Here is a 17,334-nt window from a genome sequence, read left to right as displayed (position 1 = left end):
ATTTCAAGAAAAACAGTTTAGAAAAACAAATATGAAGTGCAAATAAAACAAAGTGTTACGGCTGCCATGTGACTTTAATACTTCGACTTTTAAAACGATTTGTTCCACTTACTAATTAACAAGTGCTGCTTTCTATTAAACTTGGAGGTAGAGATGCAGAAAGTGCATTTTCACTGTAAGATGATGTATTTTACACATAGCAGCAATCACATTTGCACTCAACTTCGTCCAAGTTGCACTCACAACAGTTTGTTTTTGAAAAACGCAAGGAACCCAATCCCACCTGTTTACGATTACATGGACGACTTGAGACGTATGGAGAGGAATGATATGAGAACTCCCTCTCAACATGAGAGCTTCATGCTCTAAATAAGATCTCTTCAATGCTGTAAAATTCTCTTATTGTAGTAGCTATCTTGTGTGAATGTGAAAGAAAAACAGCTATTTGCTGGTGACCCTGCTAATTCTCAGAATAAGGACATGAGTTGATGCATCATGATGTATAAGGACAAAAATAAGTGCCTTGAAATATTGAAATTTTTCAAAAATATCTTTGGGAACAAAATAAGTACCTTGAAATATTGAAATTTTTCGAAAATATCTTTGGGAACAAAAATAAGTACCTTGAAATATTGAAATGTGTTCAAAAATAACTTCGGGAACTACTTTTGACCAAATAATGGAATGAGGAGGAAAAGCAAGGCTCGAGCATAAAAAGGAAGTAAGACATGGATTATACATGTACATATGTATGCTTCTACATGTACTTCAGCTCCTATGGTGTATAGGGCACCAGATGGGAAAGGGAAAACATGTAGCATGGAATACTTTCATGTTCTGCATGTGTTTTTGAAAAGGATCGAATAAGCAATTATGCCTACAGCTAAATGTATGATAAGTTTGGTAAGGAAAATCCATAGAACATAGGAACAATTTCATGCTCTGATTTCTGGATTTTCATTGCTTTTAATATGTTATTGGAGTGTGTAATACAATACATGCATTCAATTTGAAACAAACAAAAATCCTGACAACATGAATGATGCTGAAAATAAGCTTGGGGTTTTTGATTTCCATTTGATTTAAAATGTAATCACATTTTCTTTCTTGTCACATTTCTTTACATCTTTAGCGGCTAAAAAGGCCTAAACCACCATTCCCAAAAATCCACAAAATGGGTTCATCCTAATGAACTGGCACACAAATAAGTTTACAGCGATAGCACCTATGTGCCTCTAACACATTACTACTCTACCTGTTCAGTATTTCCGCTGCTCTTTCACTTGCAGGAATACAAAGAACATATCTCGCTTTATATTTCCTATGCGACTCCCACCATGTCAACATTTCAAAAGATAGCCTACAGACACCATCCAAATATGATCATCATTGTCGACATCTATGCCTAATATCAATGTCAGTGACCTTACTGTAAACGCGGCTGACGAGCTCGCCGGTTACGGGCTCTTGACGTTTTACAACTTAGGAATTAATCATCAATGACGGAGTTTTCAACCTCATGTCACTGTTGCCGTTGGCTACGATCACATTATGAGTAACGGTATTTCAAGTAATGCTATCCGGGAATTGATTTGTATATAACACATCTTTGAGGAGGAGCTGCTTGATGATGATGACATTTCTGATCAAATATGGGGCAGAAACTATCTATTATTGACCTTATGTGCAAATAAATTAACATTCTTAATGAATATTGGGGTGAATATGTGACATTTCTGATTAAATATGGGACAGAATATCTGATATTATTGAACATGTATGCAAATAAATTAACATTCTTAATTAATATTGGGACAAAACACACTTTATTTGACTCTGCCTGTCACAGCTAAGATTAAATATGCCAAAGTTTCTTCACCTAGGCTTGAACCATAGACATGTATGTAATAGCAGACAGTGTTTGTCAGATATTTTCATATCTCAAGATTTCCAGGCCTTGGCTCCTTTACAACACACCACCATATGGCATAAATTAGTTTTCTTCTTCATCCGAAAGTATCAAACTAGACATAGCAAAACACTTAAGTTTAATATCATTTTCTAGCAGCAATTCAACAAATTGGGCTAATGAATTTTTCACAGCAAAATCAATGCAGTTCCCCGCAAGCACTCTATTGTAGAATAGAAATATTCATATCAGAAACAAGAAATTGCTGAAGACCCTGTGGGTAGTAATTTTCATATTTTTTTAAACACTTTATTTTACTCTCATGCACAATGCAACTGAACCTCATCAAGAATCTAACATACCCATCCAAAATGCACAATTACTTCTGAAATATAATATTTTGTTCATGATGGTAGCTTGAAAACAGCGCTTTTTATAAAACTCAACATGCGTGCTCATAAATCAACCACCTGCGATTATTATGCACATAATTGTGTGGAAAATTATTTTAGGATCACTGCATGAATCACACCACCTTAAGTATCGGTACGTGTTCATAATTTTTCGGAGGCAATACGACTGTTGATATTGCCGATGGATAATGTTACTAAGTCACGCTAAATTTAAACAGGTATGATGAATTTTATGAATTACTTATGACAGGGGTGTATGGTGTTTTCATAACAGAAAGGAATATTCATATTTTGCATGCCATAAGGTTTTACTCATAATAGAAATGAAGGTGTGTAAATTTTATAATACTTTTAGTTTAAGGGCTTGGTCATCCACCTTGGCGGCATTTTTGACATTTCATAGTCCTCAAGTAAACTTTATAAATCTAATGATATAATGTACTTTTAAAAGTGTATGTACATGTAGCTGGGAAGAAAAGACAACCATCATATGAAAATATTGAACTTTCGTATTGAAGATATATATGAATGAAGTTTCCCAAAATAACTAAAAATTTAGGTCCTTAATATTAATTTACCATAAAATTTGTATTATATCGCAAATTTCAAAAAATCTTAATTATTTGATATCATTTGGACATTCCTCGTATTCAGAATGCAATTTGGTGTGTCTGACATACTCTCAGATCCCACAAAAATACTTCACACATTCAATTTTGGTTGCAATTCTCCATTGCATATCAAGTCGATTTGCTTACCAAAAATTCAAATAAAAACAAAATAATATATTTTACTCTACTTTTCACAGACTCAGTAAATGCATTTTCCAGAGATAAAATCAAGATACTGATATTGGATATATGGTATTGAAAACAGGAGATATATCAAGAATTGATGTAAACAAGATAAAACAATACTGATGCACTTAATGCAGGAAGGAAGAGTGGAAGAGATTGCAAAATATTGATAAACAGGAAGCAAAAGGAAATGAAACAAAAGCCCTGTAAATGTAAACGCATCAAAAGTATTTCATGCTATCTACTGATGACAGCAAGCATACAAAGCATCACTTAAATTTGTAATGATATGAAGAAACATGGCAAATAAAAATGGATGATTTTGGGATTTTATCAACAGAATAATAACAAGCTTGCAGAATGATTGCAAATAGGGACAATCATTCTCTCTGATAGTAAAACACATCAATTGTAAATGCTATCTTCTGATGAGTGCAATCCACTGCATCACTTAAAATTTTAAATGTAATGAAATGAAACGTGCAAATACAAATGTAAAGGGGCGATTTTGGGATTTTATCAACAGAATTGACAAGCTTTAAAGAATGACTGCAGTAGGAACAATCATTCTCACATGAAACACATTGTAAATGCCATCTTCTGATGAGTGCAATCCATTGCATCACTTAAAATTTTAAAAATAATGAAATGAAAGAATCCCTACAAATATACATGTAAATAAATATAAAGGGAAATTGCTTTGATACATCAGATGATGTCAAGACCTTAGGATAACTGCAACTGGGAACAATCATTCTCTCTGATAGAAAAACACATTATATTCTGATGATATGAATGCTTTGTTTAACTGTAATTTCAAATGTAATGGAAGAATCATTTCAAATAAGAATGTTAAGGCAAGACCTTGATATAATTGCAAATGGGGATAAATTACGCTTTACAATGCGGTCGCCACTCACAAGCTGTCCTTGATTTTGTTTTTTTGTTTGTTCTTGTCATTCTAAAATTTTCCCGGATTACATGGATTTTCAATCTCTCTTTATCATCACCTTAAATTTAACTAAAAGGTCACTTTAAACATCTAGCAGTTATAATTACAATACTTCTCTGTATATATAAGAGTCAAGCCATAAATTTGCACTTCTAGATGACAAATTTGTTTTAGATGTAGGTACAGGAAATTGCTTTTTTGACCGATGCTCCAAGTTCATCATCCCACTCAGACACAGAGCGCATTTACACCTGCATATTATTTATGACATGTTATGTCACAACTTTTCTCAATCCTCATTATGAACAGCTTGCGTGACTGACCTTTTATATTGTGTTATTTTCACCATTGTGTTTTTTAGTTCAAAATATACATGTTTTATGCGGCAGGCAACAATGACTATCATTAAACAATTTCTGTACTTATTTTTTTCATTTGTAATGATTTGTTTTTTAACAATTTGTTTTACCCCAGTTAAAGAAAGCTTAAATAAATAAATAAACACTTATTGTCAGTAAAAACATAGTTGGTTTTGACATGTATATAAACTGAGCTCAAAAAGAAACTTATAATTTTTCACAAGGTCATATCTTGAAATCCTGTCCATTAAATTCTACCAAAATTACACACAGGTTTACTTCAATCCTCTACTCTTCACCCATGTCAGTAACCAAGCAGTTATCCAACTGACACAACAGCAAAATGCACTGACATGGAACAGCTTCCTGGACCACATTCACAGCCCAGCTCTGTTTCATGAAAAAAGTGTATGAAAAGCAGAAAGCAGCACCTTTTTATCATCTGTGCAAGGATCTTGTGTGCATTCTTACAGATTTTTTGAGCTGGGTGCCAAATGTTGGGCTGTGAAAGTGGAGGAAGTCCAGGACGCTGTCTCATGACAGTGCATTTTGCTGTTGTGTCAGTTGGACAACTGCTTGGTTACTGACATGTGTTTTGAGTAGAGTATTAAAGTAATCCTGTGTGTAATTTTGGTTCATTTTGATTGACACCATTTTAAGATATGACCTTGTGATTCACAAGTGGTATAAAAAATTATAAGTTTCTTTTTGAGCTCAGTTTATTATGAATTTCTATAACCCTAATGAACTTCTTCAAGGATTTTTCCTGTAATAATTTCCAATAATGAAATGTAGTTCTTAAAACTAAAAGGAATCACTAATCTGATGAAATTACTCTTGGGATGAAAACCAAAATTCAGTTGTAAAATACCTGAGCTCAGTAATTAGAATCCTTCCTAAAACATTATTTTCAATATAAGCTAAATAGAATTTTATCTCATGGTACATGTAGAAAAAACACATTAAAATGCTATCTACTGATGATAGCATTACTTGGACTTTAATGGGTTATTTCCATGTTATATAAACACCCTCTACTAATGCTTTAATCACTGCTCCAATCATCTAACATTATATGCCAACTTTGAGTAATGAATATTCGCTAATGTATTCAGTAATTGCTTTTTGACTTCATATGACAGGGTTTCAATTTTTGTATGCAGCATTTGGTAAAGGGAACTTTTTTATGTCATTATGCTCATATGCACAGCTTGTACAGCTTACACCCATGCTGATGATAAGTTTGTTTTTGTTGGTATATTTACAACACTTTGAATATTAAAAATGTAGCATTCACATTCTTTTCTGTCTCAAGATTTTTCTCCAAAACTTTTTAAACATGAAATAAACAGGTGTATCAAAATTCAAGAAATTTATAAGTGAATAAGTAAGTGAGCAAGCATGAAATATACACCTGTCTTGTCTGTTCTTTGTCTTTCTCCTACCTTGTCTCGTCTTCTTTGTTTGCAGCTTGTCCCAAAATTTCTCCACACTTTAAGGATGACCAATTATATCTAGCTCTAGCTCCTTTTGGTTTACCCACCATGTAATTGACCAATTGAGTTTATTATTCATTCTTACTGCATTGTACCAAGAATGGTGAAATAAATGAAACTTGAAAAAACAAACCAGAACTTGAGATAGAGAGAGCAAGAGATAGAGAAAGTGAAAAGAGAGTCGCATAAGTCAGTCAATCAGACAGTACAGTAAGTTAACAAAGAAATAAACACACAATACCTACAAACTAACCAACTAAATAACCAACTGATAATAATCTTTTAATTCCTGTTCATGTTCCCTTCCCGTTATCTACTGATGATAGCATATTCAACATCAAGTCTTGAAAACAACACAAAATTATTTACCCTTGAAAATAAACTTTAACATTACATTTTGAAATGGCAAAATAATGCTATCTACTGATGACAGCAAGTTTTAAACCGCCCATATCTTAAACACATAATGCGATCTACTGATGACAGCAAGTTCCGTTTCACATATCTCACAAACACATTTTAATGATATCTACTGATGACAGCACACTTTAACATCATTCATATTTCGTTGACAGGTCATTTCCCTATTCCCCACACATCTTTTCCCAATGTTTTTAATGACAGCAGACTCCATGTATAATCTAACATATTACAGACAGGCCATCAATTACTTATAAATATTATGTAGTTTTTAAAGAAGTATATTTGCTTAATGACCTTCTGCGAGTTCATACATAATTTTATGTGGCATTCAGTCCAGGGTATTTCTGTGTCATTATGTATGGCTTGAAAACAACCATCCAAAAGTTTACTTGTTGTTGCTTGTGGTTGGTTTGAATGTTCTGTTTGACAGGTTGGTTGATTTATTTCAAATATAAACATGATAAAGAGAATATTGAGAAGATTCAATTTTTGAATTTCCTTCAAAGCAATTTGATCAAAATTATGATGTAGATATGTTTCTGTATTTGTTGTGTTTGTTTGTATGTCATGTTTTTGTGTTATTTGATAAGTTTAAGGTTTTGGGCTATAAATCTACAGAACAAAATTTTAACAAAGATGTACACAAAATGGGATAGATCATATCATGAATACTATTAATAATACTGTCTACTGAAGATAGCACTGAAATTTCAATTTACCTGATGCTGTCTACTGAAGATAGCAAATAACATTTCAGTTCACAGATATTAAAGATCATGCCTGATGCTGTCTACTGAAGATAGCAAATGATGTTTCAGTTGACAGACATTGAAGATCATGCTTGATACTGTCTACTGAAAATAGCAAATTACATGCTGTCTACTGGAGATAGCAAATGACATTTCAGTTGACATATGTTAAGATCCCGCTTGATGCTGTCTACTGAAGATAGCAAATGACATCCAGTTCACAGACATTAAAGATCACATCTGATGCTATCTACTGAAGATAGCAATGACATTTTAGTTGACAGACATTAAAGATCATACCTGACGCTGTCTACTGAAGATAGCAAATTACTTTTCAGTTCACAGACATTAAAGATTACATCTGATACTGTCTACTGAAGATAGCAAATTACATTTAAGTTCACATATATTAAAGAGCATACCTGACGCTGTCTACTGAAGATAGCAAATGACATTTTAGTTCACAGACATTAAAGATTACGCTTGATGCTATCGGCTGAAGATAGAAAATGACATTCAGTTCACAGACATTAAAGATCACATCTGATGCCGTCTACAGAAGATTTGACAGACATTAAAGATCACCCTTGAGGCTGTCTACTGAAGATAGCAAATGACATCCAGTTCACAGACATTAAAGATCACATCTGATGCCGTCTACAGAAGATTTGACAGACATTAAAGATCACCCTTGATGCTGTCTACTGAAGATAGCAAATGACATCTAGTTCACAGACATTAAAGATCACATCTGACGATGTCTACTGTTGACAGTAACTGACATTCCAGTGCACAAGCCTTTCAGTTTTCCTAATTCACAAGGGGCGTATTAAGGTTAATACTTCTCTTGTTTATACCCCATTAGCACTATAAGCACTTTCCTTTCTAGTACTGAAAAGACTAAATGCAATTTATGCAATGCATATAAAGCACTTGGCTTGAAATAGACTACTGAAATCTGTGAGGCGTAATGTGTGAGATGACCTAGGCGAGTGAGTCATTTTGTCGAGAAAAATCTGTTAGAATTTGTTTATTGGTTGTTTTTTGTACAATAGTATGATGTAGTTGAATTCCATGATTGACATATCTGTTTCCATGTTAACATATTATGAAATGTTATATTGTTGTATTGGGTTATTAATTTTGTTATACGCATGCATTTAAGTTAATTTGCTATTGTAAGTGCTCTGAGCATAATTTATTTGGGGAATATTGCATTATAAATGATTTTTGTAATGTAAATTGTAATGTAAATGATGCAACTGTTGATCCACCATAAATAACAAGACCTGTAGTTTAATGTAATGAAATACCTACAAAAATGTAAAAACTACCAAGCATAGTCATTTAAAGAGATTTTTCAAAGAGGCAATAAATATCAAAAATCTAATGGGTACCAGTCATTTTGATACACATTGTAAAAACACATAAACTACTGCTCTCAGGCAGTCCACATTTTAGGAAATTCTTAGCCCATTTGGTGTTTTTAACCCCAAGGATTTATCCTAACTACAACGATGTCTCAACTACTACAATTATTACTGACTTATTCCTGCATCCTAAATGAAACAACATGTTAATCTAATGTCAAAATCAAGTTCAAGGTTGCTGAAAATGAATCCGCAAGATAAGCAGATATGTAATGATAGGTCTGCGAAAAATTGAATATTTCTTGCATCTGTGTTATTCCAGTTCAAATCCATCCACCCTCTATGGAAAACATGAGCTTAATCCCCCACATAAAGGGTAAAGATTTTAAATGAAGTCACCTATTCAGGTAACCCTATTTGAAAATTCACACTCCCTGTGTGCAATATTAAGATCATATCTTCCGTCTAGGGATGTATGGATTTCAACTGCAATAGCTGATCTCAAGTTCTTTCTCATAATTCACTTCATTCTGTTTGGTACTGTAAACACAATTTCTAAAATCTTTGACCAATTTAGGAAATTTCCACAACCAAAACCTTATTGACAATTTATTACACACTCCATGGCAACCTTTAATCTTCCTTGCAAACAAACCATTTTGCTTCAATACATTACGTTAATCATTATCAACATTATCATAATACCACACAGCTCCGCATCCAAAGCAATTCTTACTTACCCAGAGCGTATACAGTGATTAAAAATTAATAGTTAGGTTTTTATAATTTTATTTGAGCTTAAAATGTATTCGGTCACCTTAGCATTGCTTTTATAGATTGGTCAAATGCAATAAAGTGCAATGAATGGGCCTGGGGCTAATGGTACTACATGTAACTAGCTTTGATCAATTATACCATCATTACTAACTCTATCATAACCACTGCACCTGCAATTTATATCTGTGGAATACAAGGAGGCACACACATCAGTTGCGATAAAAATGTGTGAAACTACTTTCGGTTTATAACATACATGTATAGAATACACTTTTCTATAGCAAACTTGGTATTTCCCTGCTTTTTGGTTATGGAAAACTTAGCACTTTACCATAAATTACCCATTGAAAAACATGTCAAGTCATGGAAATATATAAACATTTTTTTTCAATAAGGGATGTGAAAAATAAGTTTTTCTGTAAAAATATATATCCCTACATTTCTATCAACATGTATAATCATTCAAAAAATGTAAAAAAGTAAAATTTTTCTTTAAAATTATCCTTAAGTTAAATCAAAATCACATTGCACAATCGCATTTGAAATAACATATTTAACAACATTTCTGACAAACATTTTCTGACCGTGTAGAAACTAGAAATGTACTGCCAGGTTTAATTATTTACTCCTTTTTTTACATTTTTTACTGCTTTTATCACGTTTCTTGTACATCAAGCTTAATTTCTTTCATGTAGATGCATGTATGTGTAATTACATACAAAACTACATACAGATTTTGCTTCTATGTTTGGATAAAATTACCGCACTGCCTCGCCATCTTAGAAGCGTGTACCTGATTTCAAAAATGATAGAATACTAAAAAATACTAGAAAATGTTCAAGAAAATATAAAACTCACAAGGTCATGTATTACTCATCTCTCCCAAGGTCAATATCATATGAAACATCTCCGGCAAAATATATCATATTTTAAAGTCCTCTATGTGCCAATCATCTAAATATCATCACAGAAAAAGTCAAGCAGTACATAAGTCCTCTCTCACCTGCGGTAACTAAGATGGCCGGCACCGTTTGAAAACTGTGCTTCAAAATCCTTAAAATTCCTCAGTAAGCAACACACAAGCACGTTTTCCCTGGCAGCAGCAAACAAATGCGGCAAGCACACTAAGACAAGCTCTAAACCACGACTATATCCAATCTCCGTTTGACAAGGTGGTTTGTCGTTCCTCGTTCGTCGACGAGTAACGTCCTTATCCCTCTTTTGCACTTCATCGATTTACTATTCTATGGGGCCAGCTGTCAGAACACAGGTAGCTATGCACGAACCTATCCTAACGGCATACATCAGGCCACACAAATATTTACATTTGTTCCACGTGCTCAGTATGATTTTTATGAAGTTGTGGTGAATAAATTGTACTGTCAGCAGTGTGGGCTTCAAACTGAATCATTAAACACAATTTTAAGTTATATTCATAATATACATCAGTGTACATGTCATGTACTTGTGTAAGTCATTGTATATTAATAAGTTAGTATTTTGGAACAAATTACAAAATCTGCTCTATGTTGTGTCACAAGCACTCAAGTTCAACATGATCAATGCACTATAGGTTTTACTCTCTCTCTCTCTCTCTCTCCCGGTTACTCACACACAGTATTAAATTAGCATATATTCAATGTCAAATCTTTTTAAATATCTGTTGCTTTATCATTTTAAAATAATGATTTGTTTGATGCCTGTCAAAATGATTTTTTTTTTCTTTTTTATTTCATCTCATATTTTTATGATTTGTTTCACATCTTTCAAAATTTATTTTGCGATTAGGCGACAAAAAAAAATCCCCACCCAGTTTTGAGGGGCAGATGGAAGATTCAAGTAGGGTCAGTTGGTCGGGATTTTTTTTTACTTAATTTTATTTTTTTAGGCTAAAAAGACCCTAAAATATCACTGAGAGCTTGAAAAATCTGATAAAAATTGGATTTTTCAAAACATTTTCAAAATATGTTTCTGAAAATGTTTTGAATTGTTTTCAAAAACAAAATTTTGAGTCAAAATCAGCAATTTTTTGCTGAAAAGTGACTAATTTTTACATGATTTTAGCCAAATTTTAAACAATTTCTCCCAAAATGTAAAATATGAGTCGGTTGGGCCCGTAATACAGGGTTTTTTTCCTGTCGCCTTAGTAACAAAAGTTCTGAAATGCAGAAATTACATTCATCTCACATTTTTTTTCATTCCCTCCCAAAATGATGTAGAAAAAACAACACCCAACACATTTAAATTGCATTTGCTATGTAATTACATTACAAATTAAGAGAAAGGTTGTATTCAGACTCAACTGAACCCTTAATAAATTTCACAGAAAACAAGAAAAAGAAAACAAAATTCACCCCTTTTTATGGCCTTTCAAATCAACATCGCCTTCCTTTAGTATGAGTCACTTTTAATCTGAATATCATTTGCAACTACCTAACAACCTGTTCTATGGCTATACATTGACCGTGTTTATTGAGTCATAGTACTGCTACAGTGAGGCGCTAGACTCAGACTACGATGCAATGAGGATGCAATAAGAAAAAGGAGATGGAGTTTCATGCACATGTGAAGTACCTTAAGGCAGTGGTGTAGTGTCTTCAATAGTTTTATCAACCAGCTTTTAGTGACGTCACACTGCCCTCGCGATTAATAACGATTGCTTACCGCTAACTCTGAAACAAGTTTATTTTGCGAGGATTTTCAATTTCCCAAAACTTGAGATAGATTGATTAAGTGAAACTGCATACATGTATCAAAGGTATAGTTTAAAACTGGTCAACAACACTCACTTTTTGAAATGAATATTTCAGAGAAACCATTCTCCGTCATCAGTGGTGTAATGCTGTTGGTAGACTGACTGATGATTCTCCAGTGTTTCTAGATGTTGTTGACAATGTCCTTTTTGTCCTTTGCATGCATGTTGGTTTTTAATTTCTTTATAGAACACTTGAACAATGATGTGGTTAAAAAAAACATAGAAAGCTAGTTCAAATGTTCCTGTTGAGAGTATTTTTCATAAATCAAGATCACTGTTATCAATAGTTAAATAATATTTACATTTTTAGGTATAAAATTTATCTTTTTGATAAAATCACACCTGTTCCCCTTGAGGCCACTTGTTGCTACCTGTTTGCGAATAAAATGATTGGGAACAAAAATATAGCAAAAACACAATCTCTATCATGCTGTCAAAAATATTACAAAATCTGTGGGGTCTCTTAGCAAAGTTTTTTTGTTTTTTTTTTTGTTTTGAAATTGTGTTTTTATTCTTAGCAAAATTGAACATTAAGGAGAGACATCTTTTCAGCATACTAATCCGAGGCTAATTATTATTTAGAAAACCCACTGGATATGTAAAATATTTCCGAGGCTAATTAATATTCAGAAAACCCACTGGATATGTAAAATATTTCATGTTACGATTCAGGATCATAACATTTAGAAAGTGCTTTTTTTCAAACTCAAACGTGGCAAGCGGAAGATATCTTTTTTATATTTTTCATGTGGGAAGATTTAACCCTTCTGGCTGTAAAAGCAGTCTTTAGCACTGTTACTAAAATCATAGCAAGATTTTTTTATAAAGAAAATTGATTTTTAAGAAAGGAAACTAAAAATACCTAATTACAGTTGAGGAAAACCTGCTGGCAATGTGCAAAACTATCAACCACAAATGTGAATCACCGCACTCACTCACCTAATGAAAGTTCAATGTTGGTTTTGACGATCGTATCTTAAAGACCTTTTTTCACGTCAAAATCAATCAAGGCTTCGGCGGTCTTGAGCAACATCGCAATTTGAGAATCCAGATTTTATTGGACAGATGAAAGGAACTGCCATTTTAATTGTCAGGTTCTACTCAAATTGATTTCTCTTCTTGGTTACTCTGACGAGATCATTCAGTGTTGATCATTTTGTTGTTTTCTTTGCTGTTTGTTCAATCAATGTCACAAAATATATTCAAATGATCTTGAAAATCGCATAGCTTTCGTTTGCCTTTTTTTTTGCTTTATCGTGTGCATACTGTTGTGTATGTCGGAATTTTAACTACATCTTTCATATAAATGTACAATCTTATCTACTGAATATACCTACACAAACAGCAAATTTTTAAAACTAGAAAACGATCCCAGAAAACATCTTCTCACAATTAGACTAGGTGCTCATTTCAAATTCCCATACCATCATCAAATTTCTATTTCCAGAAATACCTCCACAAATATGCCCTAAACATTGTTATTCTTGCATTAATTCAGCTTTCCAGATTTAATTTCCGGAATATATGCACTAACATTGAAAAACCCCTTGCTATACACCGATTAGATCGATGTGATCATTGATGCAAAAGTTAAATAGATGATGTCTTAAAAATCAGAGATGGGGAAAAATCAAGCAGCAAACATGTAGTCAGGCACGTACACACGGAGGGCTGTTTGCTTGAGTAACAGTTTTTGAGGAAATCTTGGGTAAATCTGCCGTGTGACCTGTCTTGAGATTTCCAATACCTAAGTTTGTCACCAACTTTATCCCCAAGAAATTTAGGACATTTCAGGATTTCCCCGACCATTTTGCGATTCTTGAGTGCTGAGCTTAACCTATGACCTTGGTTTAATTAGATTTAATAAGGTTCAATTCAGCGCACCACTAGATGGGTCACAGTAAGCTTCCGGTTGTAATTCTAAAGCAGACATCATCAGGCTTCGCAAAACTCTAGGATTTCAGTCTTTAATGGAGTTGTGAGAACACTTAAGTGGGGACCGACTTAGGTATCGCAATTCTCGAGTACGCAGAACCTCGGGAATTATATAACTGTCTGAACATGCCCATCTTGTGTCATGATGTATCAGGGTATTTAGTACACGCATCAAAGCTTAAATTTTGATATCACTCAGGATACATAGTACACGCATCAGAACCTCAATTTTGTCATGCTTTACCCGATTCTTGCATACCGATTTAACACAAATCAACACGTTTTCGTAAACATACCTTATGTTACATTAGTTGTACTTTGTGAGAACTTAACTTGATGTGCACGACTATGAAAACATATGTTTAACCAATCAATTTCTGGCAACTTAATGGCATACTATGTATTGTTGGTCGAAGCAGCAAAAATGACCTCAACCTCAAATGACCTTTGACCTCAGTATATATGACCTTTAATCACCACCAATAGATGAGGGTCCCCAAAGTCCAGCTATGACCCAAGTTTGGTTGCAATGGGATTTGAACTGTTCATATGAGACCAAGTTGACCTCAGTTGACCTCAAATGACCTTTTACCTCAGTATATGACCTTGAACCCCACCAAAAAATAAGTGGCCAGAGTTTCTGACCATGACCCACCTATCCTGAAAATCTTAGGTCAATCCGCCCATCCATGCCCGAGATACAGCATCTGGACGAAAGCTCGGAAGGACGGATGGACGGAAGGACGGACATTGCAAAAACAGTATGCCTCGCGGTGGAGGCATAAAATTCACATATATACTTTTGTAGGTCCTGTGGTTCTTGAGTTATGTTGTAAAGAGGGCTGAAACAACAACACTTTTGTAAAACGTACATAACTCATTAACAATAAATTAAGCAAGTTTTCAAAGTATATGATTTGTAGAATGAACTTTTACAAAAATATATTGATTCAGATAATGAAAATCGATTTTGTTTGGCTGCTTCGACAAACAATACCTCGTATACCCTTAAAAGCAGTATGTACCTCTATGTAAGATAGTGGCGTCTAACCAAAAAGTAAAGATACTTCCTAATTCTTACAAAATTGTATGTGTGAAACACTTTTAAATCATTTGTTTTGTCCCCTTTTTAAATGTCAAGGCTAATCGAGGATCGCAGCAGATATATCTATTCAAGTAATGCGGACGGATTGACGCCAATATAGAAATTAACCTTCAGGTTGATTTTTTTTAAGTCATGCTGCCTTGAAATTATTTATTTTTAAATTACTTCACAAAAAAAAAAAGAGCGAAAGGTTTGAAATTTGTCATGAAGAGCAGACATTGCTCAAAATTCAAATCTCATATAATATTGTGAAATTGAAAGTGCAACATGTTAATACTTTTCTCCTGATAAATGAGAGTTAACTTCAGGAATATGCATCTTCCTTAACTCTACCTACCATCAATCATCTTACATTTATAAACAAGATGCAACCTCATCCATAAAGTACATTGTTTTGCTATGCAGGAATAATTCATTACATGTAGTACGATAACCAGCTCAGTCATCTTTGAGGCCTTCAAATCACCATTTTTACTATATAAAGCATCCCCTGATGTACACCAATCTACACCAAGATATCCCCCAATGTTGTTCTCTATCTATAGATGACTTTGGAAAAATATTTTACATACACATTTAGGATTAGGGAGAATACACATGTGAAATATACATATTTAGGGAGAATGCATATTGACAGCAAAGCAGAGAATTAGCTTCAGCTCTTGAAGGAAACCCAGCTTCCAGCTCATCCCAAAAGACACATGCACATTGAATTAGCATGACAGAGAACAAGCTTTATCCTAACTTTGCTATTATAGACATTGTATACTGCAAGTTTTCAATACATGATGATGATGAATCATTCTTTCCTAGTTTCAAATATCATCCATGAATAAGAAAATTTCTAACTAAAGAATACAACTGAAAGCAAACTCTGTATATTTCATCTGAAGATTGAGAAAACATAAATGGTACATGCTATGCGCATGATGAATAAACAATGTATATAAGCTGTTTTCCTGAGCAGTTATGACCAGGACAATGTTTTTTTTTTCCAATCAGAGTTGCTCAAAACATATTCCTAAAGTTGACGACGCAAGCAATAATCACGAACAAAAAAGTGAGCTATTGTAAACTCTTTAGCCACAGCAAAACTTACATGTGACCATCCAGCACAACTGAGCCCTGAAGTCGCCAATCATCATTTTTGAGATATTCAACCAAAATATTCTGCTTGAAATTAGCTTTAAAATGATGTATATCATGTCTATAGTACTTGACATTTAAGTAGTGAAAAATCAATAAAACATTCAATAAATCCTTTGTTTCCTGTTGTTTATTGTTAAGTTCAATGGAGCATATCTCAATAGTGGCACTGGTGACATCCGGGCTCAGTTGTGGAGGATGGTCACACATAGTAACAGTTTTTTAGTGGCTTGTCCGTCCAAACAAAATTGTTTTGCTTGCCCTAGATCGAAATAGTTGGAGAAAGCTTGTAGTCGCCTGCTCCGCAGCCGACTGATGATGATGATGATGTCCGTCCGATCTTAGCATAATCAAAGGTTCTTTTATTCGCTGTCGTAATGAATACATTATACCTTAGTTACTGGTCCACACTTGCTTTGCACACCTATTAGCAACCCATTGACTTTGTGTTGTGATCATTTTGATCATGGTTCTGGACACAGATAGCGTGGACCATTTGACCTGGCAAGGATCAATTTTGACATCATACTACAACGGCAAATATTGTAACATGAAACTTGTCATTACAATACAGTTACACTGTGACCTTTTTCTGATACCAACATCTCAATTTCCAAAGGATGAGGGAAGTGAGGAGAAGATGATTGACTGATGGAGGATAATAAATAGGTGACAGATGGAGGATGGCTGGAACATCCTCCTTCATCACATCCTTCTTAGAAACCATTGTAAACTTACACTACACAATACAAGTTCCTGCTACGCACACAGGGAAATGATAAGCTACACACACTTGCTATGCTCACAGAGAACAAGTTCTATATAAAATGCAGATCTCTGGAATCGGTAATTCACAAGGGGCCTCACACAAAAGTGTTACAAAACCGCGTAGGTGAAATGCAAACATAGGGGCAGTGAAGAGGATATGCATGTCCTATCAATCGTCTTCACATACTGGTGATCAATGACGTCGTGGGCGGTAAAAAGAGGGTTTCTAGGATACCGAGATGGTGGTTTCAATTATGTATTCTGTGGATACATTATCGTTAGCATTTAGAGGATTTTTCCTTGTATTATAAAAGCGTGGTTACATGTAACAAGCCCTTAGCCAACTACTTATGGTAGGTTATGTTAGGTGTCCCCCTTCT

The 17,334-nt window shown here is 34.0% G+C and overlaps 1 protein-coding gene across 3 annotated transcripts in view; it reads right to left on the bottom strand.

The window, feature by feature from the left end:
- The window catches only part of LOC140143127 (bone morphogenetic protein receptor type-2-like), a 129,373-nt gene that overhangs the window by 52,332 nt on the left and 59,707 nt on the right, over positions 1–17,334 (bottom strand). Inside the window, exon 1 of one of the 3 annotated variants that reach the window (XM_072165183.1) lies at positions 10,249–10,536. The exons of 1 other annotated variant lie outside the window; for it this stretch is intronic. The gene's annotated coding sequence lies outside the window, so the exon portion shown is untranslated. One more of the 3 variants, XM_072165184.1, reaches the window with a different exon arrangement.

This window comes from Amphiura filiformis, chromosome 20 (genome assembly GCF_039555335.1).
Source record: "Amphiura filiformis chromosome 20, Afil_fr2py, whole genome shotgun sequence".
Taxonomy (NCBI): domain Eukaryota; kingdom Metazoa; phylum Echinodermata; class Ophiuroidea; order Amphilepidida; family Amphiuridae; genus Amphiura; species Amphiura filiformis.
This window is presented reverse-complemented; position numbering and strand designations above follow the sequence as displayed.